Genomic DNA, 25,826 nt, shown 5'->3' on the forward strand with positions numbered 1-25,826 from the left:
CAGCGTGATCTCTCGAGAACACGGCTGTGTCTGCACTGCCAGAAGCTGGGCGTTCTGAAGAGAAGTGGATGATACTTCTCATCAGAGCGCCCAGCTAGTAAAAGTATTAAAAACGCCCCGATGTACGCACATAATACACGCCCACTTGGACTTTTACTTTTAAACACACCCACTTGGACTTTTGCAAGCCTCATTTGCATAACTACAAAAATGGTCATAACTTGGCCAAAAATGCTCGTTTTTTAAAAATAAAAACGTTACTGTAATCTACATTGCAGCGCCTATCTGCTGCAATAGCAGATAGGGGCTGCAAAATCTGGTGACAGAGCCTCTTTAAGGCTCAGAGCCCATTTTTCAAATCTGACATATTTCACTTTATGTGGTAATAACGTCGGAATGCTTAAACCTATCCAAGCGATTCTGAGATTGTTTTCTCATGACACATTGGGCTTCATGTTCGTGGTAAAATTTGGTCGATATATTCAGTGTTTATTGGTGAAAAATTGCAAAATGTAAAGAAAATTTTGAAAAAATAGCTTTTTTCAGAATTTAAATGCATCTGCTTGTAAAACAGATGGTTATACCACCCAAAATAGTTACTAGTTCACATTTCCCATATGTCTACTTTAGATTGGCATAGTTTTTTGAGCATTCTTTTATTTTTCTTGGACGTTACAAGGCTTAGAACATAAACAGCAATTTCTCATATTTTTAAGAAAATTTCAAAAGCCTTTTTTTTTTAAGGTACCTGTTCAGTTCTGAAGTGGCTTTGAGGGGCCTATGTATTAGAAACCCTGATAAAACACCCCATTTTAAAAACTAGACCCCTCAAAGTATTCAAAACAGCATTTAGAAAGTTTTTTAACCCTTCAGGCATTTCACAAGAATTAAAGCAAAGTGGAGGTGACATTTGCAAATTTAATTTTTCTTGCTGAATTTCAATTTTATTAAATTTTTTTCTGTAACACAGAAGCTTTTACCAGAGAAATACTACTAAATATGTATTGTCCAGATTCTGCAGTTTTTAGAAATGTCCCACATGTGGCTCTAGTGTGCTCGTGAACTAAAACACAAGCCCCAGAAGCAAAGAAGCACCTAGTGCATTTTGAGGCCTCTTTTTATTAGAATATATTTTAGGCAGCATGCCAGGTTTGAAGAGGTGTTGAGGTGCCAAAACAGTAGGAATCCCCCAATAGTGACCCCATTTTGGAAACTGCACCCCTCAAGGAATTCATTTATGGTTGTTGTTACCATTTTGACCACACAGTTTTTTCACAGCACCTATTTGAATTGGGTTGTGAAATGAAAAAAATGACATTTTTTCCAATAAGATGTCATTTGTGATGTAAATTTCTTATTTTCACAGGGAACAAAATACCCCATTTTGTTGCCCAATTTGTCCTTAGTGCGGCAATACCCCATTTGTGGTGATAAACTGCCGTTTGGGCCCATGGGAGGGCTCAGAAGGAAAAGAGCGCTATGTGTTTGTTGGAGTCCAGATTTTGCTGGATTGGTTTTCGGGTGCCATGTCGCATTTGCAGAGCCCCAGAGGTATCAAAGCAATGAAAACCCACCAGAAGTGACCCCATTTTGGAAACTACACCCCTCAAGGAATTCAAATATGGTTGTTGTTACAATTTTGACCACACAGTTTTTTAACAGCACCTATTTGAATTGGGCTGTGAAATGAAAAAAAAATGCATTTTTTCCAATAAAATATCATTTTTTTATCAAAATTTCTTATTTTCACAGGGAACCAAATACCCCATTTTGTTGCCCAATTTGTCCTTAGTGCGGCAATACCCCATTTGTGGTGATAAACTGCCGTTTGGGCCCATGGGAGGCCTCAGAAGGGAAGGAGCGCTGTGTGTTCTTTGGAGTGCAGATTTTGCTGGTTTGGTTTTCGGGTGCCATGTCGCATTTGCAGAGCCCCAGAGGTATCAAAGCAATGGAAATCCACCAGAAGTGACCCCATTTTGGAATCTACACCACTCAAGGAATTCATTTATGGGTAATGTGACCATTTAGACACCATAGTTTCTTCACAGAACTTATTTGAATTGGGCTGGGAATTAAAAAAATATATATTTTTTCCAATAATATGTCGTTTTAGCTAAAAAATTCTTATTTTCGCAAGAAATAAAATACTACATTTTGTTGCCCAATTTGTCCTGAGTGCGGTAATACCCCATTTGTGGTGATAAACTGCCGTTTGGGCCCATGGGAGGTCTCAGAACGAAAGGACCACCATTTGGCCTACTGGGGATTTTCTGGTGCGAAGTCATGTATGCAGAAGCCCCTGAGGTACCAGTACAGTTGAAACCCGCAAGAAGTGACCCCGTTTTAAAAACTACACCCTTGAGGCATTAATCTAGAGGTGTAGTGAGCATTTTGACCGGAGACATACACCCCATAAACTGTAATGTTGGTTCTCACGGGTACGGCAATACCCTCAATGTGGCTGTTATCAGCTGCCTGGGCACACAGCAGGGCTCAGAAGGGAAAGATGAGGGGGATAAGCGGTACGGAGTGCATCAGGGTAAGTAAAATTGGGGTAAATTATAAACCAAGGGATGTATGATAAATTTTAAAACACTTTTTCATACAGAGCTATGGTTTTTCGGTACACGCGTCACAATGATATATTGTGTCCTCCCTTATCCCCCTCTTATAGCAGACTTTGCACCTCTTTTGACTTTTTCCCTTCTTGTCAGTTTGGGGAACTTCTCCTGGAAAGTGTTGCCCTTGTACGATGCGTGTGGCCTCACTTCCAGAAGTACTGGGTGCCCCCCACCCTTCCTGGTCCCTAAAGATTAGGTTCTTGATAACCACCTCTTGAAATTCCAGGAAAGTTCCCCTCTGGCCTGTACATCGACGTAGCACGTACACATTGTACAATGCCATCTGTATGATGTGCACGGCCAGCTTCTTATACCACACCGCATGGCGCTGTAGGGTTTCAGGACTTGATCTGACAAGTCCACCCCTCCCATGTACCTATTGTAGTCCAGGATGCAGTCTGGTTTGGGGGTCTCTGTACTGGTACCTCCTACTGGTACATGGGTACTGGTGTGGCATCTCTCTTGTCTTGTACTTGACACAATATGTTGTTGTAAAAATTATACAAGGTAGAGGTGGTAACGCTGGTCCAGCAGTGGGTGCACCAAATCCCACACAATTTTTGCATTAACTCCCAGTAAGGGGAGGGGGGCATTATGGGGGTTGACTACTGGTGTCCTTCCCTTTATATATCCTAAATTTGTAGGTATACTCTGATGCACTCTCACACAACTTATACATCTTCACGCCATACCTTGCCTTCTTACCCGGCAGGTACTCGCGGAGTTGAACCCTCCCTTTAAAATCTACCAAGGACTCATCAATAGAAATACATTTCTTGGGGGTGTATGCTTGGGAAAACCGGGCACTGAAACGGTCTGATAGGGGTCTCCGTTTATACAAACGGTCAAAACTGGGGTCATCAAGGTGTGGGCACGGCTCATTTTCAGTATAATGTAAGAAGCGAAGTATTGCCTAATTTATTTATTTTTTTAGGTTCCAGTTCAGTTCTGAAGTTGCTTTGAGGGATCTATATATTAGAAACACCCCATTTTAGAAACTAGACCCCTCAAAGTATTCACAACAGCATTTAGAAAGTTTATGAACTCTTTAGGTGTTTCACGGGAATTTAGAGCAAAGTAGAGGTGAAATTTACATTTATTTTTTTTGTCAGAGAAACACAACTCAATACTTATTGCCCAGATTCTCCAGTTTTGAGAAATATCCCACATGTGGCCCTAGTGCGGTAATGGACTGAAGCATCGGCCTCCGAAGCAAAGGAGCACCTAGTGGATTTTGAGCCCTCCTTTTTATTAGGCACCATGTCCGGTATGAAGAGGTCTTGTGCTGCCAAAACAGTGAAAACCCCCCAAAAGTGACCCCATTTTGGAAACTAGACCCCTTGAGGAATTCATTGCAGTTTTCATGGGGTGCATGCGACTTTTTGATCAGTTTTTATTCTATTTTTAAGTGGCGTGGTGACTAAAAAACAGCAATCCTACTATTGTTTTTTTATTCTATTTTTTTTACAGCGTTCACCATGCGCTATAAATGACATATTCACTTTATTCTGCGGGGCGATACGATTACGGTGATACCATATGTTTATAGTTTTTTTTATGTCTTATGGCGTTTGCACAATAAAATACTTTTTGTAAAAAATCATTTACTTTTTGTGTTGCCTTATTCTAAGAGCCATAACTTTTTTATTTTTCCATCAAGAAAGCCGTGCGAGGACTTATTTTTTTGCGTAACGAACTGTAGTTTCGATCAGTACCATTTTTAGGTACATGCGACTTTTTGATCTCTTTTTATTCCATTTTTTGGGAGGTGAAGTGACCAAACAATTGTGATTGTGGTACGGTTTATTATTATTTTCTTTTACGGCGTTCACCGCGCGGGATAAATAACGAAATAATTTTGTAGTTCAGGCCGTTACGGACGCGGCGATACCAATTATGTATAGTTTATTTGTTTGTTTATATATTTTTATTAATAATAAAGGACTGATAAGGGAAAAGGGGGTTTTTGACTTTTATTACTTTTAAAACTTTTATTTTCTTATTTTTACACATCTTTTTTTAACTTTTTTTTAACTTTATTACTTTGTCCCACTAGGGGACTTGAGGGCAGGAGGCCCTGATCGCTATTCTAATACACTGCACTACATGCGTAGTGCAGTGTATTAGAGCTGTCAGCTACTCACTGACAGCAAGCATAGTGGGTCCTGGCTTTGTCAGGACCCACTAGGCTTCCGTCGATGGCATAGCCGGACGCCATTGTTTGGTGTCCGGTTGCCATAGTCACCATCGCCAGCCGCTATCGTGTAGCAGGTTGGCGATTGTAGCTTAACCCCTAAAAGCCGTGATCGCTATTGAACACGGCTTTTAAGGGGTTAATCAGTGGGGACACAGCGATCGGTCCCCGCTGTAGGAGCTGCGGCAGCTGCTTTATGAGACAACAGCTGTCATAGCTCCTGTATGTGTCGGGAGGACTGCCGAAATGGCCGTTACTCCCGCGACGTAATAGTCCGTCGCTGAGCGTGAACGATACACTTAGCACGACGGATTATTACGCAGCTGAGCGTTAAGGGGTTAAGGCTCAGAGCCCATTTTTCAAATCTGCCATGTGTCACTTTATGCGGTAATAACTCTGGCATGCTTATACACATTGGACTTTGTTAGTGGTAAAATTTGGTCGATATATTCAGTGTTTATTTGTGAAAAATAGCAAGATTTAGAGAAAATTTTGAAAAAAATTGCATTTTTCTGAATTTAAATGTATCTGCTTGTAAGAGATTGTAATACCACACAAAATAGTTACTAGTTCACATTTCCCATATATCTACTATATGTTGGCATAATTTTTTGAACATTATTTTATTTTTCTAGGACGCTACAAGGCTTAGAACATAAGCAGCAATTTCTCATATTTTGGAGAAAACTTCAAAAGCCTCTTTTTTTTAGGTATCAGTTCTGAAGTGGCTTTGAGCGCCTTCTATATTAGAATCCCCCATAAAACACCCCATTTTTTTAAAACTAGACCCCTCAAAGTATTCAAAACAGCATTTAAAAAGTTTCTTAAACCTTTAGGTGTTTCACAGGAATTTAAAGCATAGTAGAAGTGAAATTTACACATTTCTTTTTTTTGTCAGAAAAACGTATTTATTCAATTTTTTTCTGCTAAACAGAAGGTTTTGCCAGAGAAACGCAACTCAATATTTACTGCGCAAATTCTGCAGTTTTTAGAAATATCCCACATGTGGCCCTAGTGTGATAATGGACTGAAGCACAGGCCTCAGAAGCAAAGGAGCACCTAGAGGATTTTGAGGCCTCCTTTTTATTATGCACCACGTCCGGTTTGAAGAGGTCTTATGGTGCCAAAACAGTAGAAACCCCCCAAAAGTGATCCTATTTAGCAAACTACACCGCTCAAGGAACTTGTCGAGGGGTATAATGAGCATTTAGACCCCACAGGTTTTTTTGCTTCATTTTCTGGAATTAGGCTGTGCCATTGAAAATCTAATTTTTACGATAAAAGGTACAAATCTTTAATTTTTACAAGGAATAAAGGAGAAAAAGCACCCCAACATTTGAAAAGCAATTTCTCCTGATTACGGCAATACCCCTTATGTGGTTATAAACTTCTGGTTGGACAAACGGCAGGACTCAGAATGACAGGAGTGCTATTTGGCATGTAGATTTTGCTGGATTGGTTTCTGGGCGCCGTGTCGCATTTGCAGAGCTTCTGAGGTGCCAGTACAGGGGAAACTCCTTAAAAGTGACCCCATTTTGGAAACTAGAACCCTTGAGGAATTCATTATAGTTTTCATGGGGTGCATGCGACTTTTTGATCAGTTTTTATTATATTTTTTAAGATTCGTGGTGACTAAAACACAGAAATTCTACTATTGTTTTTTATTCCTTTTTTTTACCACGTTCACCGTGCACTTTAAATTACATATTCACTTTATTCTGCCGGCGATACCATATGTTTATATATTTTTTTTATGTTTTATGGCGTTTGCACAATAGAAACTTTTTATAAAGAAATCAATGACTTTTTGTGTTGCCATATTCTAAGAGCCATAACTCTTTTATTTTTCCGTCAAGAAAGCTGTGTGAGGACTTGTTTCTTGTGTAACGAACTGTAGTATCGATCGGTACCATTTTTGGGTACATGCAACTTTTTGATCTCTTTTTATTCCATCTTTGGGAGGCGAAGTGACCAAAAAATTGCTATTCTGGTATGGTTTATTATTATTCTATTTTATGGCGTTCACCGCGCTGGATAAATAACGAAATACTTTTGTAGTTCAGGGCGTTACGGACGCGGCAATACAGATTATGTATAGTTTATGTATTCTTTTAATAATAGAGGACTGATAAGGGAAAAAGGGTGATTATTACTTTCAAACTTTTTTTTCTATTTTTATACAACTTTTTTAACTTTTTTATTTTGTCTCACTAGGGGACTTGCGTAGTGCAGTGTTTTACAGCTGTCAGCTGCTCGCTGACAGCAAGCATAGTAGGTCCTGACAAGGTCAGGACCCACTAGACTTACGTAGATGGCATAGCCAGAGGCCATTGTTAGGCCTCCAGTTGCCATAGCAACCATTTCGGTCCTTCCTCCCTTAACGTACTGTTCCGTGATGGAGCACGAACGCATCGCTCATCATGATGGAATAGTACGTCAAGGAGCGGGAACGGGTTAATGAGCAGTGTTACAATTCTAGTTCTATTGTCATTATGCACGTTGGAATTATTTAAAATATTTGTTTACAAGAGATTTCTACTATTTTCTACTTCTCACACGACAGTATTTAAAGAGGACCTATCTTCCTCTCCTGAAATGTCAGTTTTAAAAAACTATTGTATTCCCCATGAAATAGGTGGATCATCTTTTCTTATAACTTTGTTTTGCCATGAGTATTTAGCCAAGTGGTTGTTACCAGTTGGGAGTGTGTCACATACCCAGTTGGCTAACTACTCAAACTTTTTCGAGAAGTAACAGAGGAACGGCATAACAGAGTTATGAGGAAAGATGGAATCGTTATTTCATGGGGAATACAATTATTTACTAAAACAAACTTGTTAGATGAGTTCACGCAGGTCCTTTTTAAAATAATTTATTTTCTTTTGCAATTAATGCAAGTTATTTATTTTCTATTTTTTAGGGAACAGTAATGCTAAAATGTGACCTTTTTTTATAATGCAATGTATGAGACGTCTGACGACATAAGACGTCATCAAGCAATGTATACTTTGATTTAAATTGCTCTAAATATTATATACATAACCATAACTAATTCATCTGTGTGTGTTTCCTTCAAATAATTTAAAATCCCAAAAATATGCACTCTCTCATTAGAAAAAATATCCCAGCTTTAATAGTTGAGCATCTGCACACCCATCATCCGACCTTGTTCTCCGTGAACTTTGAGGTAGAGCTGGTCAATTAATCAAGAAATAACCAAAATTCAATGGCGTGGTATGCAAATGGATAATAGTTTATTAATCGTGATTTTGTTTTTAGAGCATAATTGCCCAGCCCAAGTTAGATTACATTCCACAGCAATAGAACCATGCATTCCCTGCAGACTAAATATTTCCTTTTAACGGTACATTTCCTGGAATTTATCCCAAAATTAAAGGAGTTGTCCAGGCTCGGATAACTGATGACATATCCACGGGGCCCGACACCTGGACCCCGCACCGATCAGCTGCAATGGCTGTCTCCGGAGTCTATGCAGAGTATGCAATATTCGGAGCCGGAAGCAAATGGCTCCGACCACTGCATAGCGGTCGTGCTGCGGAGCAGCAACTCTGCTCCTATTGACTTGAACAGCGGCAGTACTGCAGCTTGGCTGCTATTCTGTGACTGGAGCCAACTGCTTCCGACATGGACTTCCAATCACGGAGGCAGCTGGAGCAGCTGATTGGTGCGGGGTCCGGGTGTCGGACCCCTACCAATCATATAATGATGACCTGTACTGTGGATAGGTTATCAGTTGTCTGTGCCTTGACAACCTCTTTAATATTAGACATATGAGTAAAGATAGACAATACGAAAGCCAAAATAAGTCCCCACTGAAAAAAGGAAATGACTTATATTGAAGTACCAAAAAAGACCAGATGATGCCAGTATCATACCTGAAAAGTAAAACACTTTATAAAATGAAAAAAGTACACTATAATCTATTTACACTTTGTGGTGATAAGAGCTGTAACTGGGTTGATTCTAGACTACCCCTTTATATATATATAGTATAATGCTTTCCTGTTGTTACAAAATAGCCTTTGGTGAGTTTCCACCAAAAAGGTGTTCAATAATGCCAGAATGACTAAACCATGATGAGAGATAATTTTAAAGTAAAAGCCCACCACTGGAAATGTAACTTTTGAGAATAAATATATATATTTTCCTGCACCTGCATACACATTTTATATCATTTAGTTGGAATGTGCTGTTCAAATTTTTGTTGTGTTTATGTGATCCATATATGTGGGGTTAGTGACTGCCTCCATTTTTGTTCTTGCACTCCTCCCATGTGCGGTCGCCATTCTTTTTCTGCTATATATATATATATATATAAATAAAGGAGGGGGTAGGGAATATTGATATAGGGAATTCCCTGTTACACCCTATTCTAACCCCTGCCTAATACGGCGGAATAGCCGCCCTGATAAGTGCAATACTAGCTACCTATATCCTAAATCCAGCCTAATGTTAATTGTAGGGGGGGTTGTAGAAGTTACCTAAACAAATACGGACAAAAAAAAGACTAAATGTAATGTCTATATTATCAATATGTTCTAACCTTAAAATACAAATTGGTGTAACACAACCCCAAATATATCTCCTATTCTTGTCATAGGAATGGGGTAGAGAATAACGATGCAGGGGACTATCCCCTATTGTGACCTTTGCCTAGCACGGCTTAATAGCCACCTGACAAGGGCTATCCCGCACTTGAACCTTCACATACATTGAATTTCCTTTTAATGCTTCATTACCATTGTAACTTGCATATCTGTCTGCTTGTTTCAAGCACGTTTTTCTGTTATGCAAGTAACATGTTATTATTATTCACTATGTTCTGGCCCTGAAGCAATCAATTTATTTTTACAAGCCACTATGGCAGGTTGTATTTGGTTGAACTGTGTCTACATGGTTCTTTAGTACACTTTCTCAAGAGTAAAAGGGGAAGCGTCATATCTATTTACTGATTGAGTGACACAGGGTTATAAATCTTACGTTTTAGACAAATATGTGAGTTATATACAGTACTGTGCAAAAGTTTTAGGCAGTTGTGGAAAAATGCTGCAAAGTAAGGGCCTGTTCACATCAGCGTTCGCTTTCCGTTCCGGGGTTCCGTCTGAGGTTTCCGTCGGAAATAGCGCAGTCGACTCCACTATTGATTCCGTCGGAAAACCGGAAACCTGCCGGAATGGTGACGAACGGAAACCATTAGCGATGTTTCCGTCACCATTGATATCAATGGCGACTGAAATGGAAGCTGTAGTTTCACTTTCCGTTGCGGGGTTCACCCGGCGGAAACCTCCGACGGAACCTCAGAACGGAAAGCGAACGGTAATGTGAACAGGCCCTAAGAATGTTTTTTAGAAAATAGGACTGTTAATAGTTTTTTTTTTATCAATTTACAAAATACAAAGTGAGTGAACAGAAGAGAAATCTAAAGCAAATCAATATTTGGTGTGACCTTCAAAACAGCATCAATTCTTCTAGGTACAATGACACAAAGTCATGGATTTTGTAGAATTATAGTCAGGTGTATGATTAACTAATTATACCAAACGGGTGATAATGATTATCATTTTCACATGTAGGTTGAAACACAGTCTTAAATATGAGTGCTTATTTTTTGCAGGACTGGTAGTTGTTTTTAATGGCACCATTTAATATACTCTGAAACGGACAAACAATTCTTTGTGTAGTGAAATGGACAAAAAACTGCGATTCCGCTATTTTTTGGATTTCCTTTTTATGACGTTCACCTTGTGGTAAAAAAGACAAATTAACTTTATTCTACGGGGCGATACAATTGCAGCGATACCAAATTTATATTGTTTTGTTATGTTTTATCACTTTTACATTGAAAAAAACTACTTGTTAAAATAAAATAAAATTGTGTCGTCATATTTTGAGAACCATAACTTTTTTTTATTTTCCATCAATTGAGTGTTGTAAGTTATTGCTTTTTTTGCGGGGTGAGCTGTAGTTTCTATTGGTACAATTTTGTGGTACATGCGACTTTTAAAATTATTTCATTTTTTTCGGGAGCGAAGTTGACCCAAAAACAGCAATTCTGGTGTTTTTTATTTATTGCTGGTTAAATAATGTTAATTTGCAATAGTTCAAATCTTTATGAACGTGAGGATACCATTAATGTTTATTTTATTATTTTTAACATTACTTTTTTATTAGTCCCCCTAGGGGACTTGAACCAGCTATCGTTGGATTGCTTGCACGATAAACTGCAATAACTAGGGGGATAACAAAACTAGGAGCCTCCGATAAGATACTATGGCAACATAACAACAAAACTAAAAACACTAATGACTGCTGTAAAAGGGGGTGGAGTAATAGCGGGGTTCATCTGCTAGCGTCGCCCACTATTACTTCCTTCTTTATAAATAGGGTCACTAAGGTTATGCCTAGTTCCCCTACCTTTTTCTTATACTAACGTCAATCTAATTGCTTTGCTACTAATTAAGGGAAAACTATTGTAAGTAAATAAAGGTAATATTTATTAATACAAACAGTAATCACGTAGATATAAAATACACCAAACACAGTTCACCGTAAATAACCACAGTATAGCATCAGTGTATTCCAATACACATAACAACTTAATATGTATTATATACAGTACACTGACACTACACGGCACAGTATGAACAAGGTATTACAATCCTAATCTATACCACCACCCGCTTACCTAAACATACATATGTACATTGTGTTACAATACATACACACTCACTATTTCTGTTCCGCTCCCTCCTAAATATAACTGTCCTTGTACACTAAGGGCATGTTCAGACGTGGCGGAATTGTTGCAGATACTGTCCGCGTCAATGCCGCACATAATCTGCATTGCGGATTCCGTTGCGGATTTGGCAAAAATGTATGTAAAATGCTGCGGATTTGTCGTTGCGGATTTAGTAGGTAACACTTTAAAGAAAGGAACTTCCATCATTTGTGAGGTCATTTCCTATGACCAACTGCTGGACACACCCATACCATTTATAAGTGTGGCCATAAAGAGAAGTAAATTTTCCTGGAGAAGTATACTCAACTGAAGTGTGTGACAAAGGCTGACAACCAGGGGAGACCACTTCAATTAAGAAGACAATATCTTCTTCTGCTGCTGTTCACCATAGTGAGCATTGTACGTCGTCGTCGAAGGCAACGTGTAAGTAATAGTTTTTTTGGACAAAGTGTAATTGGCCAAAGTATATGTTTGTGTATGCCAATGATATAGTAACATGTTTCTAGTATTTCACAAACATTATTTGGACCCAGGCTGAAGAAAGACACCGAGTCCGATTGTGGGTTCATCCTTTGGTGGGTGAAAGACAAACAAAAGTTAATTTTGCAGTGCTTTACGCCGATTTAAGAAGGTATTTTTTTGTTCCACACTATTTTTCATTTCACTGACCCTGAGGTTCTGTTGTTTAACTTTATCTAACATGCATAATCTATATTTTAATTACTTTGTGCTCATCTAGCTGCTACATGTGAGGGTAGGGTGTAGACTAAAGGTGTTGTCCAGCCCCTAAAACTTGATCTGCTCTGCTCAGGATAGGCCATCAATATACAGTGACCCTCACCGATCAGTTGTTTTTTGAAGGGGCCGCAGAGTTCGTATACCCTTCTTTTGCTTAAGTTGATCACAATTCAATCGCTAACACAGCTCCAGTGGCGGATCACAGTATTCGAACCTTGTCCCATTGAAGTGAATCTGAGAAAGTTCGAATACTGGTAACGTACGCTACATCCGTGTCGGCGATTGACAGTGTGATCAAGTAAAGAAAATGAAGGGGTAGCAGCACTCAGACGAGCACAGCGGCCCCTTCTAAACAGCTGATCGGTGACGGTCTCGACTGTAGGACCCGGATCGATCATATATTGATGGCCTATCCTGAGCATAGTATATCAATTTGTAGGGGCTGGACCGCACCTTTGTCAAACCACAGAAAATTAACAATACAGGGACTAAGGGATTAATTCTTGCACAACACATGGTCTCTGTAAATGCTGCCATGTTAATCCTAATTTGCATGGTTAACATAACATTTTGTTGTTCTTCCTTATTTTTGATAGATATCCAGATAAATCTTTGTTATTCTGCCGGTTTAACATTCAAGCTTTTGATAGGCTGCTTAGACATTGTCAGGGCTGACATTACAAAACCGAATACCATGATGAGGATGGTGATTGCTGCTGAGGATAGGTTGCTCATCACCTTGCGGTAAGTGGCCACATTTCTGAGGGTCATCTAAGATCCAAACAATGTCCCTATTGAGTAGTTTTTGATATTGGCCAAGTTTATCGTTTTAAGAAACATATGTAATATAGTCTCCCTACATGTTGTTCTTATGAAACCGTGTTATGTCATATAAGTAATCTTTGTTTTTTTGGTTTTTTTTTTTCAGATATTTGGCCACAGGCGAGACTTATGCATCCCTGCAAAAATGTGAATACTGTAATCAGACATAGATTATGTGAACTAAATAATATATTATTTACCCCTATGAGTATGTGTAGATAACAATATGTTGTAAGGGACAAAATATATGTCCAAATATAAAATAGTGTACATATATCTATGTGAGTATTCATACACATAATAATATGGATTATACACCCAATATAAGCCCAAAAAGCCTAATACAGTGTCCACCCCACAGAAAAAGGGGAGGATAAAAATTATTAAATATATACCCCTTAAAAAAGCTGACGACGAAAAGTTTACACGCAATTGGATATTCACATGAGGATATTCCATGATACCATATAATAGGTTAAAAAACCAGATAAGCAAATGTCCACTGGACTCATAGAATATATACAGATCCATTTCAAATCCCAGACATGTCGCCAACGAAATCCATCAAAGGTAACGAAATTGTTAATATCCATAGTAAGCCAACCTAAAGCCAAAGATGAAAATTAGTCGTCTTTAAATGGAATACTAACATATAAGTCACCCAAGAGAATAGATAGCTTCAAAAGTACCACACCTATGTCACAGACATATTCCTCACTAACATTAAAAGTGACTATGTACCAGGATACATGTATACCAAAACAATTATATGTATATATTTTTATATTCATAGTGATACTGCAAGACCCCATCATTACAAAAATTATGCGTTTTTCTTTGTTGCCCAATTTGTCCTTAGTGCGGCAATACCCCATTTGTGGTGATAAACTGCCGTTTGGGCCCATGGGAGGGCTCAGAAGGAAAGGAGCGCTATGTGTTTGTTGGAGTCCAGATTTTGCTGGATTGGTTTTCGGGTGCCATGTCGCATTTGCAGAGCCCCAGAGGTATCAAAGCAATGGAAACCCACCAAAAGTGACCCCATTTTGGAAACTACACCACTCAAGGAATTCATTTATGGTTGTTGTTAGCATTTTGACTGCACAGTTTTTTCTCAGCACCTATTTCAATTGGGCTGTGACATTAAAAAGATGCCTTTTTTTCCAATAAGATGTAATTTTTGAACAAAATTTCTTATTTTCACAGGGAACCAAATACCCCATTTTGTTGCCCAATTTGTCCTTAGTGCGGCAATACCCCATTTGTGGAGATAAACTGCCGTTTGGGCCCATGGCAGCGCTCAGACGGAAAGGACCACCATTTGGCCTCCTTGAGCTTTTCTGGTGCTAAGTTATGTATGAAGAAGCTCATGAGGTACCAGTACATTTGAAACCCCCGAAAAGTGACCCCATTTTAAAAACTACAGCCCTTAAGACATTCATCTAGAGATGTAGTGAGCATTTTGACCCCACAGGTACTGTGTAAAAGATAATGCGCAGCAGATGGTGCAGAGTGAGATTTGCAATTTTCTATATATATATGGCAAGTCAGTGTCCGATATAGTGTGCCCAGCATGCGCCACCGGAGATCTACACCCCATAAGCTGTAATGTGGGTTCTCCCGGGTATGGCAATACTCTACATGTGGCTGTTATCAGCTGCCTGGGCACACGGCACAGCTCAGAAGGAAAGGACCACCATTTGGCCTACTGGAGCTTTTCTGGTGCTAAGTCATGTATGAAGAAGCCCCTGAGGTACCAGTATAGTTGAAACCCCCGAGAAGTGACCCCATTTTAAAAACTACACCCCTTAAGACATTCATCTAGAGGTGTAGTGAGCATTTTGACCCCACAGGTACTGTGTAAAAGATAATGCGCAGCAGATGGTGCAGAGTGAGATTTGCAATTTTATATATATATATGGCATGTCAGTGTCCGATATAGTGTGCTCAGCATGCGCCACCGGAGATCTACACCCCATAAGCTGTAATGTGGGTTCTCCCGGGTACGGCAATACCCTACATGTGGCTGTTATCAGCTGCCTGGGCACACGGCACGGCTCAGAAGGAAAGGACCACCATTTGGCCTACTGGAGCTTTTCTGGTGCTAAGTCATGTATGAAGAAGCCCCTGAGGTACCAGTACAGTTGAAACCCCCGAGAAGTGACCCCATTTTAAAAACTGCAGCCCTTAAGACATTCATCTAGAGGTGTAGTGAGCATTTTGACCCCACAGGTACTGTGTAAAAGATAATGCGCAGCAGATGGTGCAGAGTGAGATTTGCAATTTTATATATATATATGGCATGTCAGTGTCCGATATAGTGTGCCCAGCATGCGCCACCGGAGATCTACACCCCATAAGCTGGAATGTGGGTTCTCCCGGGTACGGCAATACCCTACATGTGGCTGTTATCAGCTGCCTGGGCACACGGCACGGCTCAGAAGGAAAGGACCACCATTTGGCCTACTGGAGCTTTTCTGGTGCTAAGTCATGTATGAAGAAGCCCCTGAGGTACCAGTACAGTTGAAACCCCCGAGAAGTGACCCCATTTTAAAAACTACACCCCTTAAGACATTCATCTAGAGGTGTAGTGAGCATTTTGACCCCACAGGTACTGTGTAAAAGATAATGCGCAGCAGATGGTGCAGAGTGAGATTTGGAATTTTCTATATATATATGGCATGTCAGTGTCCGATATAGTGTGCCCAGCATGCGCCACCGGAGATCTACACCCCATAAGCTGTAATGTGGGTTCTCTCGGGTACGGCAATACCCTACATGTGGCTGTTAACAGCTGCCTGGGCACACGGCAGGGCTCAGAAGGGAAAGATGAGGGGGATAAGCTGTGCGGAGTGCATCAGGGTAAATTAAAAATCAAGGGATGTATGATAAATTCGAAAACAATCTTTCATACAGAGCCCTGGTTTTTCGGGACACGGGTCACATTGGTATATTGTTTCCCTCCTTATCCCCCTCTTTGAGCAGACTCTGCACCTCTTTTGACTTTTTCCCTTCTTGCCAGTTTGGGGAACTTCTCCTGGAAAGTGTTGCCTTGGTACGATGCGTGTGGCCTCGCTTCCAGAAGTACTGGGTGCCCCCCCTTCTTGGTCCCTAAAGATTAGGTTCTTGATAACCACCTCTTGAAATTCCAGGAAAGTTCCCCTCTGGCCTGCACATCGACGTACGCATTGTACAATGCCATCTGTATAATGTGCACGGCCATCTTCTTATACCACACCCTCGATTTCCGCATGGCGCTGTAGGGTTTCAGGACTTGATCTGACAAGTCCACCCCTCCCATGTACCTATTGTAGTCCAGGATGCAGTCTGGTTTGAGGGTCTCTATACTGGTACCTCGTTTCAGGTACATGGGTACTGGTGTGGCCATGTATTGTTGTCAATACAAGGACATCTCTCTTGTCCTTGTACTTGACACACAATAAATTGCTGCTAGATTGTGCCCTGCTCTCACCCCTTCTGAGTGTTTGCCCAAGCAGTGTCTTAGGGAGGCCTCTCAGATTTTTTTTTAGCAGTGCCGCATGCCACAGTACTTCTGGAAGCGAGGCACTTGAAGAGTGGGACACTGGTATAAAAGTTATCCAGGTAGAGGTGGTAACCCTGGGCCAGCAGTGGGTGCACCAAATCCCACACAATGTTTGCATTAATTCCCAGTAAGGGCTGAATACTGCTGTCCTTTCCTTCATAGATCCTGAATTTATATGTATACCCTGATGCACTCTCGCACAGCTTATGCAACTTCACGCCATACCTTGACCTCTTACACGGCAGGTACTGGCGGAATTGAAGCCTCCCTTTAAAATGTACCAGGGATTCATCTATGGAAATACACTTCTCGGGGGTGTATGCTTGGGCAAACCGGGCACTGAAATGGTCTAATAGGGGTCTCAGTTTGTATAAACGGTCAAAACTGGGGTCATCTCGGGGTGGGCACTGCTCATTATCCGTATAATGCAAGAAGCGAAGTATTGCCTAACGCATCCTGGACATGGCCATACGGTACATCGGGGTGTGGTATAAGATGTCCGTGCTCCAGTAGGTCCTAATGGATTGCTTTTTCAGAAGCCCCATGTTCAAATGAAGTCCCCAGAACTTGCCCAACTCTGCTGCATCTACAGGGGTCCACCTGTGGGACTGGGCATAAAACGATGTGGGGTTCTTTGTTATATGCTGTTGGGCATATAAATTAGTCTGGGAGACCATTAGCTCTATAAAGTCATCAGTGAAAAACTTCTTGAAAAAGTCCATCTCACTGAGCCCTGCCGTATTAAATTTGATCCCCGGGTTGCCCGTGTACTCGGGGATTTGGGGCTCATAAATATCTGGTGTGGGTGTCCAAATTGGGTCTCTTTGCTCGGGGGTTACAACTTCGGAGGGGTCACTTCGCTCGGGGGCTACAACTGCAGTGGTGGTCCTGGAGCGTCTCCTAGGGGGTTCCTCCTCTTCATCACTGGATGAGGAGGTGGATAAATAGAACAGAGTCTCACCACCCGACGACTCTGTGTCGGAGGCAAGAAATGAATATGGCACTAAATGTCCGTTGGGACATGGTTGTTTGGAGCAATAGGCTGCTACCTAAACTAGCCAAAAAATGTGTTTTTATAGAACGAGTGGGCTTCCCTGACACTAAACCTAACTAGGGCGAGGGTTCCTAACACTAAACCTAACTAGATTTTATTTGAACTTCCCTGAGACTAAATCTAACTACGGCGACTATTCCCTGACACTAAACCTAACTACATTATTCCGAGCTTCCCTAACACTAAACCTAACTACGGTGACGGGTACCTGACACTAAACCTATCTAGATTATTACGAGCTTCCCTGACGCTAAACCTAACTACGGTGATGGACCCCTAACGCTAGATCTAACTACGGTGACGGATTACGGACGCTAAATTCCCTGACGCTATACCTAACTAGGCTTTTTGAGGGTTCCCTGACACTAACTATCCCTAATACTAAACTAACCAGTTAAATTGTCAAAATTGGCTAAACTAACTATTTTTTTTTTGTTTTTTTTTAAAAATTTTGTTTTATATGAAGAATAAAAATAATAATAATCCCCAGGGACCAAGAAATTGGTCCTGAAGACTAAGAAGTGGTCAGTGATAGGAGATCACTGACCAAAAACGTGGGGGGAACACAAAGAGGAAGGGTACAGGACTGGGTAGTGGATTGGGGAGGTGGGAAGCACAAAATAGTTGTTTTTTAACTTCTTATTTGACTTTTTTCACACTTTCTCTTCTCTCTCTCTTTTTCACAACCGCTCCGAACGCCTCGCTAACTCCAACAGGGCGGATGTGAGGTCAGGGAGAGGAAGTGAAGCGACTGATCGGCACTATTGGACAGTTGCTCACTAACTGTCCAATAGAGGCGATCGTGGAGGCGGGACCATCGCGGCAGGTCCCTGCGTATTGAGCTGTGATAGCCTGCTGTTGGAAACAGCAGCTGTCACAGCTCGTGCACGCGCCGGGGGAAAATGGCGATGCATTTTCCCCACGACGTAATAGTCCGTCGCTGAGCGCTAACGATATAGTTAGCGCGACGGATTATTACGTCGCTGAGCGCGAAGGTGTTAAAGATCACATTTTTCATGTTTTTAAGTTTACTCAAAGCTTTACGGTGAGCCCGCGAGAGGTTACCATAACCCCTATTATGGGGTAACTTGCGTAATTCGTCAACCACCATCCTCACAAACATCTCCACTCCTCGATTTAATGACAAAGGTGGAAATGTAGTGGGTTTGGGACGTATATGTTTGGGAAATCCATCATCGCTCACCTCCTGGTCCTCTAGCAAGGATTCTAGTGCCCGGAACGCTTCCAGTTCTCCTTAGGCTGAAAAGAGATGATGGGGATCACTCTTGGCATAGTGCTTCTTATAGATCAATTTTCGAGCAAAAAGAAATACATCCTTAATAGCTCTAAAATCATCAAAACCAGAGACAGGGCAAAATGACAAGCCAAGTGAGAGGATAGAGATCTGACAGGGGGTGAGTACAACGTCAGATAAGTTGATTACCTTTAATTCACCACTTGTATTATCATCTCCAGAATTCAATTTCCTTTTTATAGGAGGGCGTCTGGTCTCATATCTCCTATTCCGAGTCTGAACATATCCCTGTGATGCTCCAGAACCAACACTCTCCAAGGATGATGATGATTCTGACCGAGTAATGGCTGAGAATCCCCTTTTCTGCCATCTATATACTTTCTTTTCCTGAAAATCCATTACATCACGTTGGAATTTCTTAGCTTTCATTTCTTGTGTTTCTTTTTCCCATTTCATGTACTCCTGATTAAGATCCTGTTCAAATTTCACCAATGTTTCTGGAGTAAGAATCGACTTAAGTTTTTCCTGTAATTGCAGAATCAATTTCTCAATCTCCTCCAACTGTTTTTTATCCCATGTAATCAGTACTTCAATAAAAGTGCGGGAACATAATTTACATGCCTCTTCCCATCTTGGCAGTAGATTCATATCTTCAAATGAAAATGAAGGAAACACCTGAACGCGTAAGCCTCTTGGGATAAGGTCCCTTAGTAGATATTGTTTCAGGGATACCTTATTGTACCATAGCTTCGTTCTCCGTTGTAGCAATTCTTTTAGATTCTTTTGGATTTCAATATTCCCTATCTGATTGGTGCTAGTGGATCCTGCAGTATCACTATTAAAAACCTGGGTCACAAGTGATAGCCAATTTGATTCCCGCGTATGGAAATCCATACTAGTTACAAAGCCTGTATAGAAACACAAGCAAAATATATATCAATACCTATAAAGTCCAGGCCAGACAGAAAAACTGTTTCAGCAATAACATCCATATACGTCAATACTGGATATAGAATACCTATGAAGACATATATAGACAACAATTCTAGAAGTGTAAATAACCATAGTACAAGTAAAGCACTAACCAATATCAAAACAATATCTTCATTTGGAAAATATTTAAAAACATACATAGACCATCACATACAATATAAAACAACACATAATAAAAATGTGGTAGTGGTATCTAGAGGCAACAAATGTATCATATTATACATCCATGGAATCAAACAGTGTATTGTCAAGGTATTGACAATACTGTACAAGAATACCTCAACAGTTAACGGTATACTAAATGTGTACACACTGGACAGAAAATACAAATGACAATGTCAGAGAGACTGATCCAAGATATAAAAAATATATAAAGTCAGGATCAGATCCATGTCAAGTACCAACCCATATTCTGCATGTCTGCCCCTAAATGAGTCAACCACAGACCACATCACGACACCCCGACGAACGTTTCGCCGTCAGCTTTTTCAAGGGGTAATGGTAAATGAGGAGTCATGAGTTAAGTGAAGGAAATAAGTATTTGATCCCTTGCTGATTTTGTAAGTTTGCCCACTGTCAAAGACATGAACAGTCTAGAATTTTTAGGCTAGGTTAATTTTACCAGTGAGAGATAGATTATATAAAAAAAACAAAAAACAGAAAATCACATTGTCAAAATTATATATATTTATTTGCATTGTGCACAGAGAAATAAGTATTTGATCCCCTACCAACCATTAAGAGTTCAGCCTCCTCCAGACCAGTTACACGCTCCAAATCAACTTGGTGCCTGCATTAAAGACAGCTGTCTTAAATGGTCACCTGTATAAAAGACTCCTGTCCACAGACTCAATTAATCAGTCTGACTCTAACCTCTACAACATGGGCAAGGCCAAAGAGCTTTCTAAGGATGTCAGGGACAAGATCATAGACCTGCACAAGGCCGGAATGGGCTACAAAACCATAAGTAAGACGCTGGGTGAGAAGGAGACAACTGTTGGTGCAATAGTAAGAAAATGGAAGACATACAAAATGACTGTCAATCGACATCGATCTGGGGCTCCATGCAAAATCTCACCTCGTGGGGTATCCTTGATCCTGAGGAAGGTGAGAGCTCAGCCGAAAACTACACAGGGGGACTTGTTAATGATCTCAAGGCAGCTGGGACCACAGTCACCAAGAAAACCATTGGTACCATTAATGGATTAAAATCCTGCAGTGCCCGCAAGGTCCCCCTGCTCAAGAAGGCACATGCACAGGCCCGTCTGAAGTTTGCAAATGAACATCTGGATGATTCTGAGAGTGATTGGGAGAAGGTGCTGTGGTCAGATGAGACTAAAATTGAGCTCTTTGGCATTAACTCAACTCGCCGTGTTTGGAGGAAGAGAAATGCTGCCTATGACCCAAAGAACACCGTCCCCACTGTCAAGCATGGAGGTGGAAACATTATGTTTCGGGGGTGTTTCTCTGCTAAGGGCACAGGACTACTTCACCGCATCAATGGGAGAATGGATGGAGCCATGTACCGTCAAATCCTGAGTGACAACCTCCTTCTCTCCACCAGGACATTAAAAATGGCTCGTGGCTGGGTCTTCCAGCACGACAATGACCCGAAACATACAGCCAAGGCAACAAAGGAGTGGCTCAAAAAGAAGCACATTAAGGTCATGGAGTGGCCTAGCCAGTCTCCAGACCTTAATCCCATCGAAAACTTATGGAGGGAGCTGAAGATCCGAGTTGCCAAGCGACAGCCTCGAAATCTTAATGATTTACAGATGATCTGCAAAGAGGAGTGGGCTAAAATTCCATCTAACATGTGCAAAGCTCATCATCAACTACAAAAAACGTCTGACTGCTGTGCTTGCCAACAAGGGTTTTTTCCACCAAGTATTAAGTCTTGTTTGCCAAAGGGATCAAATACTTATTTCTCTGTGCACAATGCAAATAAATATATATAATTTTGACAATGTGATTTTCTTTTTTTTTTTTTATATATAATCTATCTCTCACTGGTAAAATTAACCTAGCCTAAAAATTCTAGACTGTTCATGTCTTTGACAGTGGGCAAACTTACAAAATCAGCAAGGGATCAAATACTTATTTCCTTCACTGTAGGAGGGAACACTCACATACTCCAATCAAAGGACGACATTCCTGCACATACAGGGGAAGTAAATGAACACTCAAGCACTTGAGCCCAGAGTACCTTATTAATTCATCATGTGTGCACAGCAGACAGGCACTGCATCATCAAGCAGCACCTAGTGTCCACCTGGATGCAGTGTTGAGAGGCTGCCGCAAGTTTAGGAACGGGGTTTGGCAGATAGGTGTGGTTGCCACGCGTATCTGACAGACTTTTATGCCATATCCTGGAGATATGCCATCAAGGTCTGGGGCAAAACAACCTCTTATCTAACATGTTATAAAGGCAAAAGACACGAGTCAGTAATTCCAAAATATTTTTTTTAACTTGGACGTTTTCCATCAAAAAACAAATAAAACATGTCCTCAGACAAATACACTACAAATCAGTAATAATGAACAATAGCGCTTAGGAACCAATAAACCACACCCTCACACTGAGCCAAAAGAAGGACCAGGAGAAAGGGAAAAAACAAAAAGTGCACGGTCAAACAAAAACAGCAAAACTAGTGGAAGGTATGATATCTAGGAAAATTGGGGACACGAAGAGGGGACAGAGGAGGAGGTAGTGTTAGGAACGATTTAAGAGGAAGAGGTGGGAGGATGGATATGAAGAGGAGGAATGTTGGAAGAGTAAGAGCTAGCGGGATAAGAAAAAGAATATGTAGATGGGTTATTTAGGAAAGAACGGAATGAGGAAGAAGAAGTAGGAGGAGCAGACCAGGTAGAAAAAGGAGGTTCTTGGTGAATTGAGTGGGCAGGTGGCACCTATGGCTCTTGGTTAACTGAGTGGGCAGGTGGCGCCTGTGGAAAATGGGGCACAGCAGAAGGGTCAGCCCTACGCCCAGTAAGTTTGCGCATATGGAAAATAAAATCTGCAACATCTATAAGGGGCTCGGGGGCTTAAAAAATGTCAGAAAGGGCAAAAACACAAGTCACGAACGCAGCCTGCCTATTCTGAGGCATACGTCTTCAGCGACCAGCCACAGAGTACCCAAAATTATGCTTGTCATCCTCGGCCTCTACCCTCTTTATCATAGTCAAGGCCTGGGACTCCACAGTGTTGCCTATGTCTGTGCTTTTCACCCCCCCCCCCTCCACGTTGCTGTGGATGGGGAAGTACTGCCTGGGTGGCTGAACAGGTGCATTGCATAGTCGCTGTGGCCTGTCCAGACTCTTGAGGCAGAAATTCTTCGGCCATGTCTTCTGGCTCAATTTCTGGGCCAACATTCTGGGAAGATTGTCCCTCCGTGTGCTGCAGCATCTGGCCATGGCCAGTGACTTGGTGATGCCGAGGTGGCACATTGCCCTGAGATCTACATTCCAAAAATAAAAACATTGTCAGAGGCGTAGCTAGGTTCTCCAGCACCCGGGGCAAAGATTCAGTTTGGCGCCCCCCCCCCCAACATCTCCTTCCCCCTCGCCGTGTTTGTTTTCTCTACCAATCGACGTGTCATTTCTTTTTATGTAACGCGAGCATAAAATTATTTGTACATTTCACAAGCAATATGGTTCTATACACAACACCAGAACCAAGCTCATTACATATATACAACACCAGCACAAATACAGCTCAATTTAGTGCAACCCCTGCCGTATAGGTGTGTACGGCGTAAAACTACAGCTCCCAGCATGGCCCGAACAATGGTAAGGATATGCTGGGAGATGCCGTTTCACAAAAAATAAATCCTATCATAATCATCTCGCTGCAGATCATACAGTGACTACAGTGCTGATTAGAGGCAGAATGAACATTTACATTAAGTTACTCACCGGTGACGTCTCAGATTCTAGTTCTTTCTCTCCATCCGGTCCAGACCTCTATGACGACTTCACCCGGTCACAGCCCATTTCTGCAATTTGCCGCTCAGATGTCTTCAGCTTCTCACTTTTCCAACATTTCTGCACCTATAAATAAATATAAAGTTATCATTATACCACACACTACGCCCCTAAATATAATAGCGCCAAACACTGCACCTCTAATTATAATAGCACCATACACCGTGTCTTACACACACACTGTGCCCCCTGTAGATAGAGCCCCTGTAGATAGTGCCCCCATATAGCCCACCCCTGTATATAGTGTCCCACAAATAACTCCCCCTATAGTGCTCTACAGATAGCCCACCTTGTATATAGCCCCCTGTAGATATAGCCCACCCCTGTATATAGAGCTCTACAGATAGCCCAACCATGTATGTAGCCCCCCTGTAGATATAGCCCACCCCTGTATATAGTGCTCCACATATAGTCCACCCCTGTATATAGTGTTTCACAGATAGCCCACCCCTGTATATAGCCCCCCCTTGTACATATAGTCCACCCCTGTATATAGTGCTCCACTAGATAGTTCATGCCTGTATATAGTGCTCCACAGATAGCCCACCCTTGTATATAGTATATACAGGGGTGGGCTATCTGTGGAGCACTATATACAGTGGTGGACTATATGTACAAGGGGGCTATATACAGGGGTGGGCTTTCTGTGGAGCACTATATACAGGGGTGGGCTATCTGTGGAGCACTATATACAGGGGTGGACTATATGTACAAGGGGGCTATATACAGGGATGGACTATATGTACAAGGGGGCTATATACAGGGGTGGGCTTTCTGTGGAGCACTATAGGGGGAGCTATTTGTGGGATACTATATACAGGGGTGGGCTATATCTACAGGGGGACTATATACAGGGGTGGGCTATATCTACAGGGGGACTATATCTACAGGGGGACTATATACAGGGGTGGGCTATTTACAGGGGGACCATATCTACAGGGGGACCATATCTACAGGGCTGGGCTATACACAGGGCTGGGATATACACAGGGGGGCTATTTCTACAGAGGGGGGCTATATACAAGGGTGGACTATACACAGGGGGGCTATATCTACAGGGGTGGGCTATACACAGGGGGGGCGATATACTGGGGTGGGCTATCTATGGAGCACCATATACAGGGGTGGTCTATATCTACAGGGGGCTATATACTATATAGCCCACCGCTGTATATGGTGCTCTATAGACAGCCCACTCCAGTATTTAGCCAAGCCCTGTAGATATAGTCCCCTGTATATAGCCCAGCCCTGTAGATATAGTCCCCCTGTATATAGCCCAGCCCTGTAGATATAGTCCCCCTGTATATAGCCCAGCCCTGTAGATATAGTCCCCCTGTATATAGCCCAGCCCTGTAGATATAGTCCCCCTGTATATAGCCCAGCCCTGTAGATATAGTCCCCTTGTATATAGCCCAGCCCTGTAGATATAGTCCCCTTGTATATAGCCCAGCCCTGTAGATATAGTCCCCCTGTATATAGCCCAGCCCTGTAGATATAGTCCCCCTGTATATAGCCCAGCCCTGTAGATATAGTTCCCCTGTAGATAGACACCCCCGTAGATAAAGTCCCCCTGTATATAGCCCAGCCCTGTAGATATAGTCCCCCTGTATATAGCCCACCCCCTGTAGATATAGTCCCCCCCTCCCCCGCAGATACAGCCACACTTCTATTACAATTAAAAAATAATAATAATAATAATTTAAACGCACCTTATTCCCGCTCCCACGCCGTCCGGCAGCCATGGAGACCTGCTCTCTTCTGCGCAGGTCTCCAGGGGGTTGAACACAGCGTCTATGAAAGGCGCTGATTGGCTGGGCAGGATGACTTTCCCTGTCAGTCAGTCAGCGCCTTTCCTCGACGGAAG

This window comes from Rhinoderma darwinii, chromosome 1 (assembly GCF_050947455.1).
Source record: "Rhinoderma darwinii isolate aRhiDar2 chromosome 1, aRhiDar2.hap1, whole genome shotgun sequence".
In the NCBI taxonomy this organism is placed as follows: Eukaryota; Metazoa; Chordata; class Amphibia; order Anura; family Rhinodermatidae; genus Rhinoderma; species Rhinoderma darwinii.